At 45.7% G+C, this 16,237-nt stretch overlaps 1 protein-coding gene across 7 annotated transcripts in view; it reads left to right on the top strand.

Annotated features, from left to right (window-relative positions):
* Positions 1–16,237, top strand: part of FOXN3 (forkhead box N3) — a 382,952-nt gene that overhangs the window by 208,187 nt on the left and 158,528 nt on the right. The window lies entirely within an intron of this gene.

Here is a 16,237-nt window from a genome sequence, read left to right as displayed (position 1 = left end):
GGATTTGTTTCTCCAGGTACCTGTGCATAGATTTGGGTTTATTTCTAGTTTGGGGATATTGTAAATAAATATCTGCTCTGAATATTCTTATATAAAGTCTTTGGATATATGACTTCATTTCTCATGAGGAAATTCTCAGGAGTGGGATTAGCTGGTCACATGATTAGTATATTAATTGCATAAGAAACCGCCAAACTGGTTTCCAATGTGGTTGTATTAGTTTACATTCTAACCAATGGTTTGTGAGTAATTCCATTGCTTTACATTCAGATCAGCCCATAATACTGTCAGGGTTTTAAGTTTGGGCCATTCCAACAGGCATGTAGCCCTATCTTGTTATTTAATTTGTATTGTTTACCTTTGTCTTAATTTCTATCTGGAAAAGTCAAGCCTTTAGAAGCTGCCAAGTGAAAACATTTTGAAAAGTACACTTAGTGAAATATCAAACTTCAGAGTTCCTCAATCCTACTCTGAAAAGCTTGGTTTAAATGCCTAGAGAATCTATTAAATCAGCACCGTGGCACACCGGACACATGTCCTGAGCAGAACGGAAGGCAACCCCTCCCATCATGGAACTTGCAGGGTAGCTGTGGAGACAGACGCTGAGTCGTGGAGCCTCACAAATAAATGTGGAACCGTGACTTTGCTTTGTGCTGTGTAGGAAGTCTGTGGGAAGGGCTGCGGCCGTTGTATCTGGATCTCATCCTCATTTCCCAAGAAGGAGACATTCTGCCCACGGGATCCCTCCCTTAATACTTGTTGCAAAATACTTATTCTAAGATGCTGTATGTAACTCCAGGACCTGCACCAACAGGCTGAACCCTGGGAAATGGACCAACACCCCCACAAGGGGAACCCAGGTTTCTCTGGAAGGCTGTGATAAGCCTCTACTTGATCATTTGGCATTAGATAAAGACTCACAGCCATGCTTGAAACACTCTTGCAGCGTCTTTAAAAAAATGCATAAGCAAACGTGGTTTACATTTCATTTGTTAACAGCCTTTTAAAATTTTGTTTTTAGCATTATAGTTTTTTTTTTTTTTTTTTAAACTCAGGGGCATTCAATGACTGACCCACATCCCCAGTGCTATTTTGGTATTTTATTTAGAGACAGGGTCTCACTGAGTCGCTTAGCACTTCACTAAGTTGCTGAGGCTGGCTTTGAACTACCAATTCTCCTGTCTCAGCCTCCTGAGCCACTGGGATTACAGGTGTGTGCCACTGCACCTGGCTAGCATTATGACATTGATATCCGATTTGAATTGTTTCCTCAGCAATTAAAGAATCCCAATGTGTTCTCCCCCCACACCCCCATTATATCTTGTAGGCTCCTTGGAGACTTTTGTACTTCAGAAGATAGCTCAGAACATTTAAATTAGAAACTTCAAGTCTTGTTTTAATTTCTTGGGGTTACCCTGATCTAGTTCAGAACACCAATGAATTGCAGGATGAGGTTGACTCTTTTAAGTTTTGTGAAGTTTGACTGACTAGTGTTCTTGTTAGAATAGATGAATTCATACCAGTGGTTTATGCCAACTCCGGACAGTATTTCAGATGAGAGGGAGTGTCAGTCATTCAGCTGTCGTAGAATTGGAAACCTCTCTGACACTGTTGTCTTATTTGCCATTTTTATATGCCGTTAGAGTGACTTTGAAACATAATAGTGATCCTTGATGATGTACTCAGAAAGGAATTCTACAGAGAATATTTTTAGTAACAACATACTTCTCTAATTCTGTAATCGAGTTTCCATGTTTCAGAGCTTACTCCACTTTTTTAAGAAGACAAATTGTGCTCTTTTAAGGTATGCAATGCAGTAAATTATTATGGAAGTGTTGGAGGCCTACTTTTTCCCTTGCCTGACTTTGGGGGAAATGGTAAGGGAATTATTATGTGCGTTCTGTGACCTGCAGATTCTAAAGAGTAAAATTCTAGGGTAATCTGTTTTGTTTTTTCATCTTGTCAGTCTTGGCAGGAGACAGATGGCAACTCACAGTGAAGTCACTGAGGAGAGTTTGATAGGGGACTATTCACAGCTGTGGACAAAGGTCCAGGGCACCAGCTTGGGATGATGCAGTTACCCCGGGGAAGAGGATGTAGGCTGCATCTGCAAGGCTTTCATTCCCCTGGGCCTGACGGGGAAATGAGCAGATCCTCGAACCTGGAGGAGAAAGCAGCCGAGCTCTGGCCCATGGGAGCTGTGCTCTTGGGCAGCAGGGACAGCTAAGCCACTTCAGCCCAGCAGGTAGAGTCAGGGGAAGGTACCCTCTGTCTTCTCTCTCCTCCCAGCCTTCCGTATCTTGCTGATGCCTTCCTTTAGTGAAACCAGAGAGGAAGTGAGTGGGCAGGGAGCCCGTCCATGTGTCCACAATGTCCCCTTGATGGAGGACAGTAGAGTGTGGCTCTGTTGAGCAGGTGGATATATCAGTACACCCACCCGTGCCCGTGAAACGGGGAGGACCAGTAACCATTGCAGTGGCCCCCATGTGCCCTGAACATCAGGTAGATGTCGCATTTGACCCCAGCACACACGAGGCGAGTGAGTCTCCAGGTGGTCGGGTAGATGGACGGGAGGTTTGTCCATATCCAAGGATCTTTCATGAAAACTCCTAAACAGAAGCTAGACTCCTTCCAGCTGGGTTCTCAAGTCTTTGATAATTATCTTCCTGTAACAAAAATCAGAAGGGATTCCCTCCTTTCCTTGTAGTAGGGCCACCTTAGGGGATGAAGAGGACAGAACTGACCCCTCTGAGCTTGGGCTTCACAGTTCTTTTTGTACCTGTGTAGAGCCTACCGTGCTGGGTTCCTCTTGGGTACAACTCCTTGGAGTCACCAAGACTTAAATGATCAGAATGAGCTTCTTCTTCTTCTATTTTTTTTGGTAACATTGTAAGAAGACTGTCCACCCTCTAGGAGCACACTGCAGGATGACAGTTGTCCTTAGGGCTGCCACAGGTGAAAGAAAGTGCCACCAAGCATTGACCCGAGGGAGAAGGGCCCAGTGGGAGCCCCAAGTACAATTCTTTCTCTTGCTTCATAAAAAGTTAATGAGAGGGCCTCATAGATGCACTTCTAGGTGTTGATTTTATACCTAATAAAGACATGACTTATCGGAAATGTCAGTTCTGTCCTGTGTGTGTGTGGCCCCACAGGCCACAGAGACCCTGTCTATCGAGTTGAATGTAGTGTAGGTTGTGTTTGTTTTGCCAGATGAATCCAGTGTAGATAATTCCAGAAGAACAGAGAGTGGGCTGTAAATTTTCTTCCACTCATTTTGGAATGTCTATCAAACCAAAGCTCTTTCTTTGCTTGTTCTCTTTAAAAAGATTTGTCTAGAGTAGCACACAACTTAAGAACCTTCTCCCTGCCAAGTGAATTTGGGAATCTTGGGTCCCTCTCGTTGGTTGGGGAGGAGAATGTAAGTGTTGGCACAGATGTATACAAGCTGTTCCACCTTTGGGGGCTTGGTTTACTTTGGTGCATTCCTTCATGAAGGTGTGGGAACCCTCCGAACCACATACATGTATTGGAAAATATTTCTGGCAGGCTGGGTTTTCTCACGTTGGCAAATCAGGAGACCCAGGTTTGAATCTTGGCTCTCTGCCTTTGCTGATTGTGATCTAGGGCAAGCCTCTGTCCTTTCAGAGCCTGTTTTTGTGGCTATAAATGGCCTTAATAAGCTTCTCAGATTCCTTCATCCAGTTGTGTAGCGCCACCTGAGATATTTGATTACCCTTTGAAATTTGCTGTACAAACAGAAAGGTGATGTTTTATTTGCAAATGGTCATGCAAAAGCAGCACCATAGGAAGCTATAAAAAATGACAATAGTATGTTTTGACTTTGGTGTTTTGTCTGAAATGAATAATTAAAGAAAATGGTGTGTGTGTGTGTGTGTGTGTGTGTGTGTGTGTACATATCAGAATGCATTTGTGTGGCATTCCCACTCTGGGATGTACTGCCCTTAGGGCAGTGGGTGATGGTGGTGACTGGCCTGGGAATGCACTGTGGTTTTTATTGCTTCTTGCCACCTGTCCACTGTAGTGACTGTCAGTGATGTGTTTTGGCCGTGAGGTGCAGGTCCTTGTGTTACTGCTTGCATTGACCTTAGGCAAGTTAGTCAAGCCGAATGAACCTTAATTGCCTTATCTGTGGGGTCATGACATTCCTCACCTTCTAGGTGTGCTGAGAGAATTAAATAATGCACGTCATCATATGCTCTGGAGGGTGCTCAGCTTGTGGTCACTGCTCAGTGTTAATGAAGTTGCTGCTGGTCTTTGATGCTAACTGCTGCTTTTATCCTTATTACTAAAAATGCATGTGTCTACCCTGAGCTGTGAGCTAGACAGTTGTAGGCCAGGTGACTCAGCAACATCCCGAGTGAGTTAAACATAAACGTGTGTGTGTGTGTGTGTGTGTGTGTGTGTGTGTGTTGTGTTGGGATTCAAACCCCTCTTTGTGCATGCTGAGTGAGCACTCTGCCACTGAGGCCTGCCCCTAGCCCTAAACATTTCTGTGTATAAAAGTTTTCATGAATAATCAAGCTGTGGCTTTTTCTTTTTCTTCTTCTTCTTTTTTAAACTTAATAGTTGAAGTATGGTCTGAGAGTGTGGTTGGTAAGGATGATGTGTGTTCCTGGACAGGGGGCCCAGTTTCTCTGTCCCCCTTTCCCTGGGAGATAGGCATATGAGCCCAGGGGTCCTTTCTGAGGTCAGTTGAGGAGAGGCATGAGAGGGTGGCCAGGTGAGAGGCACGTGGGATTGTTGGTGAAGCCCAGGATCTTTTCCCTGGTGGAGTTTCTCTGACAGTCTCTGGTGGCCGCGTGGCCCCCTGTGGGTGAGCCTGTGATTGGCTCTCTGGAGGTCTGTGCCTCAGGTTGCATTGAGTTCCCAGATGGTGCTGAGGACAGGTGTGCTGCCCCAGGTGCCCCTCTGGCCCCATAAAAATCTTAGGCTCTGTGCCTGAAGCCCCAGTGAATCCTCATGGCAAGGGTGTTCGTTCAGTTCTCACAGCAAAACTCAGCACTTTGGGGGACAAATATGCAAATGTCCAGGGCAGCAACTCCCACCTGTGGCCCATTTGGGAAGGGGAAGATGTGATAATGACATTGAGGATTGAGGCCATTTGCCTGTTAAATACTCTGAAAGAGGCCTCCAGGAGATTAGGCAGGAGCCACAGAGAGGAGGCTTTGGAGGCAGCGGGCCAAGTGCCATGCTGTCTCTGGACAGCGGCTGGTTCCAGTAGCTCTTGTTGACGGGTTGGAGGCGGGTCGGCAGGTGGATGGACCCTATTCCCTTAATTTTTCCTCAGCCCCCTTAACCCGTCAATCCCAGGATTCCTTCATTCTGTCTTCATCTTCCTTTTCTTTCTCTCCTCCCTCTGTGTGCCCTGCTGTTTTCCTAGGGGCTCCCCCCACTCCCCCAACTCAGGCCCAGCTCTGCTCTGGTGGCACTTTGCACATTTGTCCCTCTCTTAACCAGGAGCACTTGCAGTGTAGTTTGTTCCTTGCAGTTTTTCTCTCTTGGGTCCAGGGTGGTTTCAGTTCTGTCTTAGTAGCATGGTGCCACCACGTCACCATTTGTTGAAGGGTGTCCTTTGCCGTTGGGTCCTTCTGCTAGGAGTTGAGAGGCACTGGAAAGGTGATTTCTCCTTAAAAGTGGGATTGCTAACGTTAGCAAGATGCTGTGGCTCAAAGACGGATCTGCAACCCAGGGGCTCCCAGGAGGGCCTCCTTATCCATAGCCTGTGGCCTCTTCTTAGAAAACACACACTTGATGGTCTTGTTTTACTGAGAGAACCTGGGTCCTGGGACCATTCAAAACCAAAGGCCAGAAATGGAGCGCTAGCGCACATTCTGCAGAATGGTACCTGGCCTGGCCAGGTAGTTGGTACAACTTTTAGTATGGAAATAAGGTGATCCAATTGTATGTGCCAATTAGATAAGATCATAGTGGAGCATTTAAAAATAGATGAGTAACTATGGACAACCAGAAGATAGAGTGGCCCTAGGTGGGCCAGTTGTAACCCAACCAAGGTGTCTCTGCATGTCTGACCATGTGTTGCCTTCAATACCTCCCATAAACTGTCACTGCTGCGGGCTGCCTGCCTGCTCTTCCCCACTCTGAATGCTCATAGCTGAGCTCTCTACTTAGCCTGTGTTAGGCTCCAGGTTCCATTCCCAGCTCTGCAAAAAGAAAAAGAAAAGCATGTTTCTAATGGTCTTTACCGGTCTTGAACTTTTAAAATAACCGAGTTTTTATTTATGTAAATATGATGAATGGTGAATGTTACTTCCCCTCATAGCCACTAGTTTTAAGTCAGTTTGCCTTTTAAGCTTAAAAAAAAGAGGCAATTTAATATACATCTTTTATTCTGTCATTTGTGCTCTTTGTAATTTGCGCATGCAATTTTAACTTTAAGATTGTAAGTATGATACAAACAACTGTTATTTAAAAAAGAGGGATCTACCCACCTCCAGCGACTTGACCACACCATTGCATATTCCCTTTTATGTCAAGTAACAAATAAAACCTTGTAAACGTGCCTGTCTTTGTTTCTGTAATGAAGTTGTTAGTGGACACACTGACATGGAGAATTTATCCACATATCCTGTGTGTGCATGTGAGGATCTTGAACTTGTGTGATTAGTAGTTGGGCTCTTTGAGGTCCTACAGCAAGGCTGGCATTAGAAGTATAAAATGACCAGCTTTTATACTTCCTGTGTGTTTTGTGCTGTGTTTGACATTCTTGTTTTTGTGTTTTTTTTTTTAACCCTCCTATCTCTGTGCTTTTTCTTGAAATGGTACAGTTTTCACTTGTAGTCATAGTTAACCCTTTTTGGTTTCTCAAGGAAAAAGTGGTGAAATTAATTTGGGAGAATATTCAGATTTGTTGGATAAAAACGGTCATTTTAAAGATGCCAATTCTTTGGCCTTCTGACTGTGTGTGTGTGTGTGTGTGTGTGTGTGTGTGTGTGTGTGTGTGTGTTTTCACCTTTCTTTGTTAGAACTTGCCAGGGTGGTGTTTGACCTTTGGCTCTCGGTGGCCCTTGGCGGTTGGGATGCAGTAGTGTAGATGTGCAAAAAGTAACTCTTTCCAACTCAAATAGACACCTACTCATCTGACCGCCTTTGCAAGATGACTGCTTCCTGGCCCTGACCCCTGTGGAGGTGACATGGTGGCTGGTAGGGAGCAGGAAGAAGAAACTGGACAGGGCGGCCCCAGCTCTGGTGGATGTCGATCAACTGGTTTCCCGTCCTGACTCCCGCCCCCTCGTGACTGTCCCCAGCAGGCTTCTCCTAGAGATTAATTTGGTTTTAGCCAAATCTTGGGGATTATTTTGGTTTTATTTAGGTGTTAATACAAGGAGATTATTGATTCTTCCTGCTTAGATTGAAATACACACACAGCCATCCCACCACATGCACCATGTCCTCCACTCCGGGAGAGAACAGAGTGACATTCATGGTGCTTCTGAAGGAGCTGGGGCCCTTCAATCATCACAGCACAGGTATCTGAACACCACGCAAGTCACACGTTAATTGTTATTTCTGTCTTCAGAGGGTCTAGAACATGCCTGTGAATAATCACAGGACCACTGTAGGCATGGGGGTGATTTCCACCTCTGATAGTTAGAGGACACGTCCTTAGGTGTACAAAATGCCGTGGCTGGGATTATGAGGACCTAGATGTGCAGCCCCTCTTGCCCAGGGACTGGGGCTGTGTGCCAGGTGGGGGTGGGGGTGTCCCCACCCCGATCCTGGAGGGAACCAGAACCACACTGAAGCTCACTGGGCCACTGACTTGAGTGAGAAGTTAAAATTTTTCTGTCCCTCCTTCTGCTTTTGGGGAAACAAACACTTAGTAAATTTAAATGTAGACATTTAGCATAAAGAAGCAATGATTAGAGTATTAAAAAAACCAAAAACCTTTCACTTCTGAAATAATTTTGTTATAGGAATTGAACACAGATGTATCTAGAAAAAAATGCTTTGTAGTCCATGTTTTTTTTCTTCCCTCCGGCTTCCCTCTTTGGTGTACTTGGCTAGTTTCTTAGAAGACCATTTTTTAACACTTTTGATATTTTAAAGTCTCTCCTGGTGTCTGTAGACTACAAATGATAGCATTTTAGATAGAACCCAGGTGCATTTAGGAATCACTACTTGCTGGATATTTTGTATGGTTCCTTTGTGCATTTCAAAGCAGGGGCCAAGACATGGTCATTTGCTAGAATAACCTTTCTCTGTTCTGTTGCGCCCCCACCCCCCATAGCATCTGAGCTCTACTGTGACTTCCTTTGGCCCAGAGGAGAATGAAATGGATTAACGGCCCCTTACCCTGGGGATGGTGTTAGGTGCCTTGTGTACATTATCAGCCCAAGGTGACCCTTGGAGAAGGTGGTATTCTCTCTCTTATGTGGGTAAGGAGGACAAATGGTTTTTCCCCAGTAACTCAGCAGCCTGGCAGTATAGACAAGAACTGTACTCGTGGATCCCTTGATGTTGGGAGCCACTTGTGGGCTGCTTTCTTGAACGTTTGCTAGGAGAGTGTAAGAGTTGGTGTGTGAGTTTGTCTCTTCACCATCTTAGAAGATAGAACGTATGAACCTAGGAGTAAGACTGGGTGGTGGCAGGTTAGGGGAGGTTGAGGAAGAGAACCCAGCCTCCAAGAGGCCAGGGGCATGCCAGAGGGGGTCGGTGTAGGTGGGAGCTGGAGAGGCTGTCCTGGGCGGTCCCCTGGGGGAGCAGGTGCACTTGACACCTTTTCCCGCGGGCCTCATCCTTTCCTCTGGTGTCCCGTAGCCCCTTGGCCAGCTTATGTAATCCCGTACAGTTGTTTATTGCCTGCCTTCCTCTGGAGCTGCAGCTCCCCAAGGAAATGGGCCCTGCCTTTGGGTCAGTGCCCTGAGTGCCTCCTACTCTGTCACCTCTTCTCATGTGGTATGAAGTGGTCTGATTCAAAAGGAGCCCCAAGAAGCACCCCTTCCTGAGGCCCGAGGAAGTTTGGGTCAGCTCCTGAACACTGCAGTCTGGCTGGGCCGCTGGTGCTGGCGAGGTGCCAAGCCTGAGTTTTGTGGGAATGGGCACCTGGGTGTCAGCCCCTGCCCTCCCCTTCCCCAGTCCCATGAATCCCCTCTCTCCTTCCTCCTTGAAGGTTGCCTTGGCCTTGAGGAGCTGAGTCAGAGCTGGGTCAGAGAAGGGGAGCCACCAGGCGGAGTGGTACAGGCCCCGTTGCAGGGGTGGCACCCAGAGCCCAGGCAGTGAGCTGCGTCTTCACAGTGAAACAAGCCCCTGCCTGCCTTCCAGACCCTGGGGGAACTTTGTTTATGTTGTACAGAATGGCCCTGGGATGACGATGTCAGCTCTGGGACCCCTGGCTAGGAAGCCACAAGTGTTAGTCGGTGACAAATGAGGGGGCCTTATCAGTTCCCCCTGCCCCCCATAGCCAAGAGTGCCTGGGCCTCCAGACCCAGCCCTCCAGCCAGGAGACCCTTCCCCTTTATCCTCTAAGTCAGGCCTCACCCCACCTTGCCCCCAGAGCAGCCTGGAGGACAGGCCTCTCACCCCAAGGAAGGAGAGGCAGCTGGTAGGTTCTCATAGGTTCTTAGTAGGGATTCCTAAAGGCACCCAGGTTCTATCTAAAATGCTATCCCTTATAGTCTACAGACACCAGCAGAGACTTTAAATATCAAAACTATTAAGAAAATGGTCCTCTAAGAAATTAGCCAAGTACAGCCCCCATTTAGGAAGCCCTGGACTGCCACATGGTTCTGGACACCGTGGGGACTGCAATGCGCAAAGACGTGACTCAAAGCAAGTGGCCTCCTTGAGGCCCCACGTCCCTCCTGACTTTACTGCAGTGGCCAGTTATTTGCTTTGTTCTATTTTGAGCCTTCCATTTCCACTTCCACCTTAATGCATCTGATGCGGAATGCTTCCTTTGGACCATGGAAAAGTAACATCAGGTCATGGAAAACAGCCATGTGGGTGGTTTTGTTTTGTTTTGCAGTTTGCCTCAATTGACAGTTCCACAAGTACCGTGTGCCAAACATGGTAGGACCTCATTTAACGCTCACCACACTCCTGTGAAGCAGGTGCTGTGTCACTCCCATTTTATAGATGGAGAAACTGGAGCTCAGAGCAGTGCAGTCCTTTGCCAAAGGTCACACAGGTGGGTTGGAAGTTTTGAAAGAAGATTTTGATGTGGTTCTTTCTGACTCCAGTGTCCCTGTCCACCAAAGTAAGGGCTACCCCTTGAAAGCATGTTGATGTGCTTCTCACCGACTTTATAGGTGTGAAGTCCTGTTCCAGGAATGTGGCAGTGTTATTGATGACCCATGTACTCACAGAATGGTGATTAGTCTGAGCACCTGATTTATAGATCTGAAGTAGGCCTGGGGAAGGAAAGCAAACTGCACGTGTATGGCCCTTTCCCAGGGCAGCGATGGCCGGTGCAGCCCAGCCAATACTGTGTAGTATTTTTTTTTTTTTTTTTTTTACAGATGAACTTAATTAGTCTCTGTCTATTCCTCCCTCCCCCTGTTCCCCACATGCCTTGGAACACTTTACTTAGATCTTCATCGACAGCTCCTCCCCAACCCTGAAGGAGCTAGCCCATGGTCTGTTAATCTATGAAGATCCTTACCTGGTTCCTTGGGTTCCCAGACAATAGCGCTTTGAGACTGTGAACCCTGAGCACAAGTATTGGTGTATGGGTCTGGTTGCTTTTGGGCCGCAGTGGTGGAGTTGGGTTGTCATAACAGAAACCATGTGACCTAGAAAGACTGAAATAGTACCTGTGGCCCTTTTAGAAAAAGTTTACCTACCTCAGCTCTGGAGGAACCAGCCGTATTAAACCTCAAAAGCCAGAGCACCTCAGATTGGTCATGCTCATGAGTTTTAGCTGTAAAGGTGGGGCAGTGGAGGAAGTAGCTGGGGGGGAAGACAGGTGGCCTGTGTCCAGTAAGTTCTTTCAAATACTGTAATCAGTAGATCTTGGTAGATAGAGAGTCTCAAAGGGTTTATTTTCAAGAGTGCTGGATTTCCTCCTCCTCCTCCTAATCGACCTACTTAGTCACTCAAATCAACCTTTGTTCTTCTCTTTTCTTTCCCTGCCACTTCTAATCCAGGGCCAGGTCCACCTGTTCTCCAGAATGCACGGTAAGGCTCTTTCTCTCCACCTCCACTGCCCTCACCTGAGCCAGCGCCCTGTGGTCATCCTGGGCCTGGAAGCTGTATCAGGTCCAAAGCATCTCTGAGAGCCCTGTCGCCGCTCCCAGCCCTCCGCACAGCGGCAGTCTCCTCTCCTCCAGCTCCTCACTCTCTGTATTTCCTCCCTGGTGGGTAGCACCGTCTGTCACCATCTTATTTATTTTATTTCTTTACCTGCTCACCTTATTTTCCCCTCTGGGATCCAGGATTTGTGAGGTCACTAATTTTTATCATTTTCATTTACTAATGTGTCCTCCTTGGCACCTGCCACACGAATGAATAAACAAATGAGCCAGTGTTTGAGAAGTGGGTAGTGCTGGGAACATCTCGGACGCAGCATATGAGAAACATCAAGAGGTACCATTTATTTCTTCTTTTCGCCCTTCCTTCTTCTTCTTCTTCTTCTTCTTTTTTTTTTTTTTTTTTTGATTCCAGGGATTGAACCCAGGGTGCTTAACCACTGAGCCACCTCCCAGCCCTTTTGATTTTTTTTATTCTGAGACAGGGTCTCCATAAGTTTCTTAGGGCCTCACTAAGTTGCTGAGCCTGGCCTTGAACTTGCAGTTTTCCTGCCTCAGCCTCCTAAATCACTGGGATTACAGCTGTACGCCATCACACATGGCTACAGGTATCATTTTAAATGCATGAAGAACTTGTACTTAGCTTCATGCTTTATTTTGATGCAGCTTCTGCCTTATTGTCCCCCCTATTCCTCAAGTGCAGCCCTAAGCCTCACATTTGAGTATGCCCTCCATTCCTGCTGGGAGAGGCTTTTATTCTTAGAAGTGGTGAGAAAGAAAAGAACCCTGGAATCCATTGTCTTGGACCAGCGTTTACCAAATGTTGACCCAGCTTCCCAGCAAGGAGTATGCTACTCCAGGCTCAGTGTACACATACTTACCAGATGGGACAAACACGAATTTCACAGTACATGACTGTGCATCTCTTCTGTTCTTGACTATTCTATTTGATTCTGTTCTGTTCCATTAAAACAAATAGCGGTTGTGACCCATTCTCTTGATTTTGTGACCATGAATGTATCATAGCACACTTTGAAATACAGTGTTTAAAAAAATAGTGTCTTTCCTCTAGAATCCTCAGTCTAACCAAGGGACCCAAATGTGAGGCCAGTGTCACGTGGACCAGCAGGTGCCTTAGTGCAGGTCTGAAGTGCTGTGGGGACGTGGGATAGAGGTATGAACCACAGGATGGGCCCTGGAGGCCATGGAAAGATGATACCTTTAGATTTAGAGTTTAATTTAGTTGTTTTTTTGCAGATGTTTTTCACTTATCACTTCAGTCTGTATATACTATAGGCTCCTCTTTCTTTCTTGTTCCTCTTGTGTACTTTTTTTTATTATTATTATTGACAGAGCTATTATTCCCCAGGTGCTTTTTAATTAAAAAAAATATAAAAACTTGGCCTCATTTTCTACCTTATTCACAGTAGTTTTCTCTCAGGGTGTGAATGTTATTTTTATATATAATGAAAATGTATCTATAAATGACATTTTTCTTCCTTTATTATTGTGGATTCCTTAACACTTAATGGTGCATGGCCTTCATAGTTATTTCCATTCCAAACAAAAAAGACTGCACATGCTTGCCTTCATCTGAAATGCAGACATTTCTGTAAAAGCTCTGAGTCTCAAGCTTATTGTGCAACTAAAATCAAATCACACCCTCTTTCCCCTGCAAGGGACATTCAGTACCGCAGCCTCAGAAACTTGAGTACTGTATCCTCTGCACATTTCCACTTTAAAAAATTGTCAAGTAAACCTTTTTACTATTCTGAACTGCTACACGCAACCAGGAAGACTTACAAATGAGGTACTCGCCTAGCCTCCTCTGGGGCTCCCCCCAAGCGTGGCCTGATGCTGGCCCTGGAATTGTTGGCATTGACAGTCCCTAGAAGTGTGTCCCCAAGAAGCATTTCATTTGTTTGTTTTTTCTCTTTGGAATTCCAGCGTTCTAAGTGTGAGATATATTGAATTAGAGTCTGGTCTGTAAATATCAGCAATTCCTAAATCCTGTTACTGTAAACCGTAGGACCCGTCAAGGTGGGAACCATTACTTAGGATCCAAAGCTTGAGAACATTTCTTTGGTTAATGAACATTGGGAGTACATTTGGCCACAAGTACTGACCAAATTTGGAATTAAACCTTGGCTGGATAATCACACTCCAAAGACCTGGGTGAAAGGAAACTTCTAGAAGGGAGGGGGTTACTTACTCATGGCTGATGTTGGCTTACTAAGAAGGGGAAGAGTTATGATAGCTTGTGCCTGGGGTGTGGTGTGCAGAGAAGACAGATAAAGGGAGTGCAGAAATAAAGGAGGATATTAGAATGTTGAAAAGCTCCCTGAAGCCAGGCCAGCAGCTCATGCATGCAGGCACTTTGCTGGAGGGCCCTCATCCTAACACTGATGGAGCTGAAGACTCCTCAGATTTGATTTAATGAAACGTTGTCCAGCCACACTTGGTCTCCCTTCTTTTGTCAAAAAGGTTAGGTTAGCCGGCCCAGTCATATATGTCTGTAATTCCAGCAGGTTGGGAGGCTGAGGCAGGAGGATCGTGAGTTCAAAGCCAGCCTCAGCAACAGCGAGGTGCTAAGCAACTCAGTGAGACCCTGTCTCTGAATAAAATACAAAATAGGGCTGGGGATGTGGCTCAGTGGTCTAATGCCCCTGGGTTCAATCTCTGGTAGCAAAAACAAACAAAAAAAGGTGAGGTACATGAGGCTGCCTGTAAGTTGCAGCCACTGTGGTAGGATTTTGTGTCTTGCCATCCTGGGCTTTGTATATGTCTCCACCAGTGAGGAAGCCATGACTTTCTGAGGTCCCAGACCACCTGTTCTTACCATTTCCCTGCCTGCCCCTCTGCACCTGGATCAGTTACTGTGTGACAGTTCTGCACAAATCTGGGGATTTACTCCATCTAGTTTTTAAACAATGGTGAATCATAGTGAACCATTGGCTTATCATTACTTACCTGAGAGGGCCAGTTGTCCTTCTTTGCTTTGTCCTTGGATTTTTGGTGTAAGATTAAATTCCTCTAGTCTGAGAGCCACTGTGATAAAACCCAAAGCTCTTAGGTTTCCAGAAGTGAGACAATCTCATTGCAGAAATGTTTGGATTGCAGACAGCGATGGCCCTCCGTGCAGTTTAGACCATGCTGTATGGTACCGGAAGGGAAGTCCCCTGGCCCAGGGCTCCAGAGGAGCCTTTGATGGTGGGGTCAGGCCAGCCCCGCCATGCTCTAGGAGCTTGACATGCCTTGGCGGTTTGTTTACTTTATCCACTTGTGCTAAATCCTGCTCTCCCTTGCCCCTCCCTACACCTCCCCACTCCTTACCTTTTGGCTTTCTTTAAAAAGTGTGCTGCACGGCTTTTTTTTCCACAGGGAAAGATGGAAGCTCCGGGGCATATTCCTGGGTAGCCTACCAGTTTTACATGGAAAATCTCATCAGGTCCCCGAACTATTCTGAATTTGAAAATGAATGCATGAAAGGGAAGGCCAGGATAGGACTGTTGTATTTTCCATGGTTGAAGTCTTCCAGGCTTTCAACATCCAGATGATTAAGCTGGGAACCTTGGCATTTATCATAACACAGGCCCACCTGACCCAGACCTGTGTCTGGGGTCAGAACTGCAGCTGGAGCTGGGTGCCTGGGGTGGCCCCAGGTGCCAGCCTGTGACCCTGGCTTTGTGCCATTCCCCTGTTCTCAGAGCTGCAAAATTGATGATTTCTGGTTGCCCTGTTTGCTGGTGTTATTGATAGTATTTTCATGGGTGCTGTGGACAAATAAGGTTTGTAAGAAAACTGTTTGGTGAATTGAAGATTGAAACACAGAATTTAAAAAACTTCTTTATACATGTTTGAAAATAACTTGTGTTTGGTTCTCCTTCTCTGGAATTTTCTAGGCCTCCCCTCCCCCCTCATGGTCGTTAAATGCTTTTCTTGTTTGCTTTCTAAATGTTGGAAGACAGCACAAATCTTCCTGTAGTGGAACAGTTGTGAAAATAAGGGAGTGTGTGGCTGAAAGCATGGAGTGGACGCAGGTTTAAGTAATTTAACTTCTTTTCTTTCCAAATCGGTAAATATTTACAAATCAACCACATCAACAATTTGGGGACACTGGGTCACTTGAAAGCTTGCAGCTACAGAGCACTGCCCATTGGCCTGCTGCCAGCTCCAGTGGCCACGGAGGCAGGATTTAACATTTTTAAAAATATGCTGATCGTAGACCAAATGCCTCCAGCCAGCCCCAAAGTGGGCCTCCAGGACAACTTCCTCATCTCCACGGAACAGTTTGAGGAAATTTGCATTTTAAAATTTGACTTCTTTAAAGATTCAACTCTTAAGGCTGGAGCAGATTACTGTGAACTGAGGAATCCAAAAAAATAAATGCCAGATTCTGGCTTAAGGGTTATCAATGGTGCCTGGGATCTTTTGTTTCTTGGGGAAGATAATTGCTCAAATCCATTCCAAGCATTTTGTGAGAAGTTAGAAAAAAACAAGGGGCTGGGGATGTGGCTCAAGCGGTAGCGCGCTTGCCTGGCATGCGTGCGGCCCGGGTTCGATCCTCAGCACCACATACCAACAAAGATGTTGTGTCGGCCAAGAACTAAAAAATAAATAAATATTAAAATTCTCTCTCTCTCTGTCCCCCTCTCTCTCTCACTCTCTCTTAAAAAAAAAAAAAAGAAAAAAACAAGTGGACTAACTTTTCCATTTTTGTTAAATGGCACTGATACAATGTGGTGTAAAAACATAACTCTAGTTTTTAGAGCAGAGATAGGTTTTGAGTGTGTCTCAGCTCTTTTTCCTTCAACATTTGAAATCTGACAAAATTAAAGATTTTTAGAAGAGAATTCATATTGTTGTTCAGTGTTGACACTGAAAAATCATAAAGGATTTCTTTTGGGGGTAGTTTGGCTATGAAAATTTTATCATCGTATCAGCATAATCTGGTAATGACATTCACTGGGTCTGTCAAACTTAATACGAGGAAGATTTAAAAGCATTTT

The sequence above is a fragment of the Spermophilus citellus genome (assembly GCF_964194105.1).
Source record: "Spermophilus citellus genome assembly, chromosome: 4".
In the NCBI taxonomy this organism is placed as follows: Eukaryota; Metazoa; Chordata; class Mammalia; order Rodentia; family Sciuridae; genus Spermophilus; species Spermophilus citellus.
Note: the sequence above shows the minus strand (reverse complement) of the source record. Positions and strands in the feature narration are given on the sequence as shown.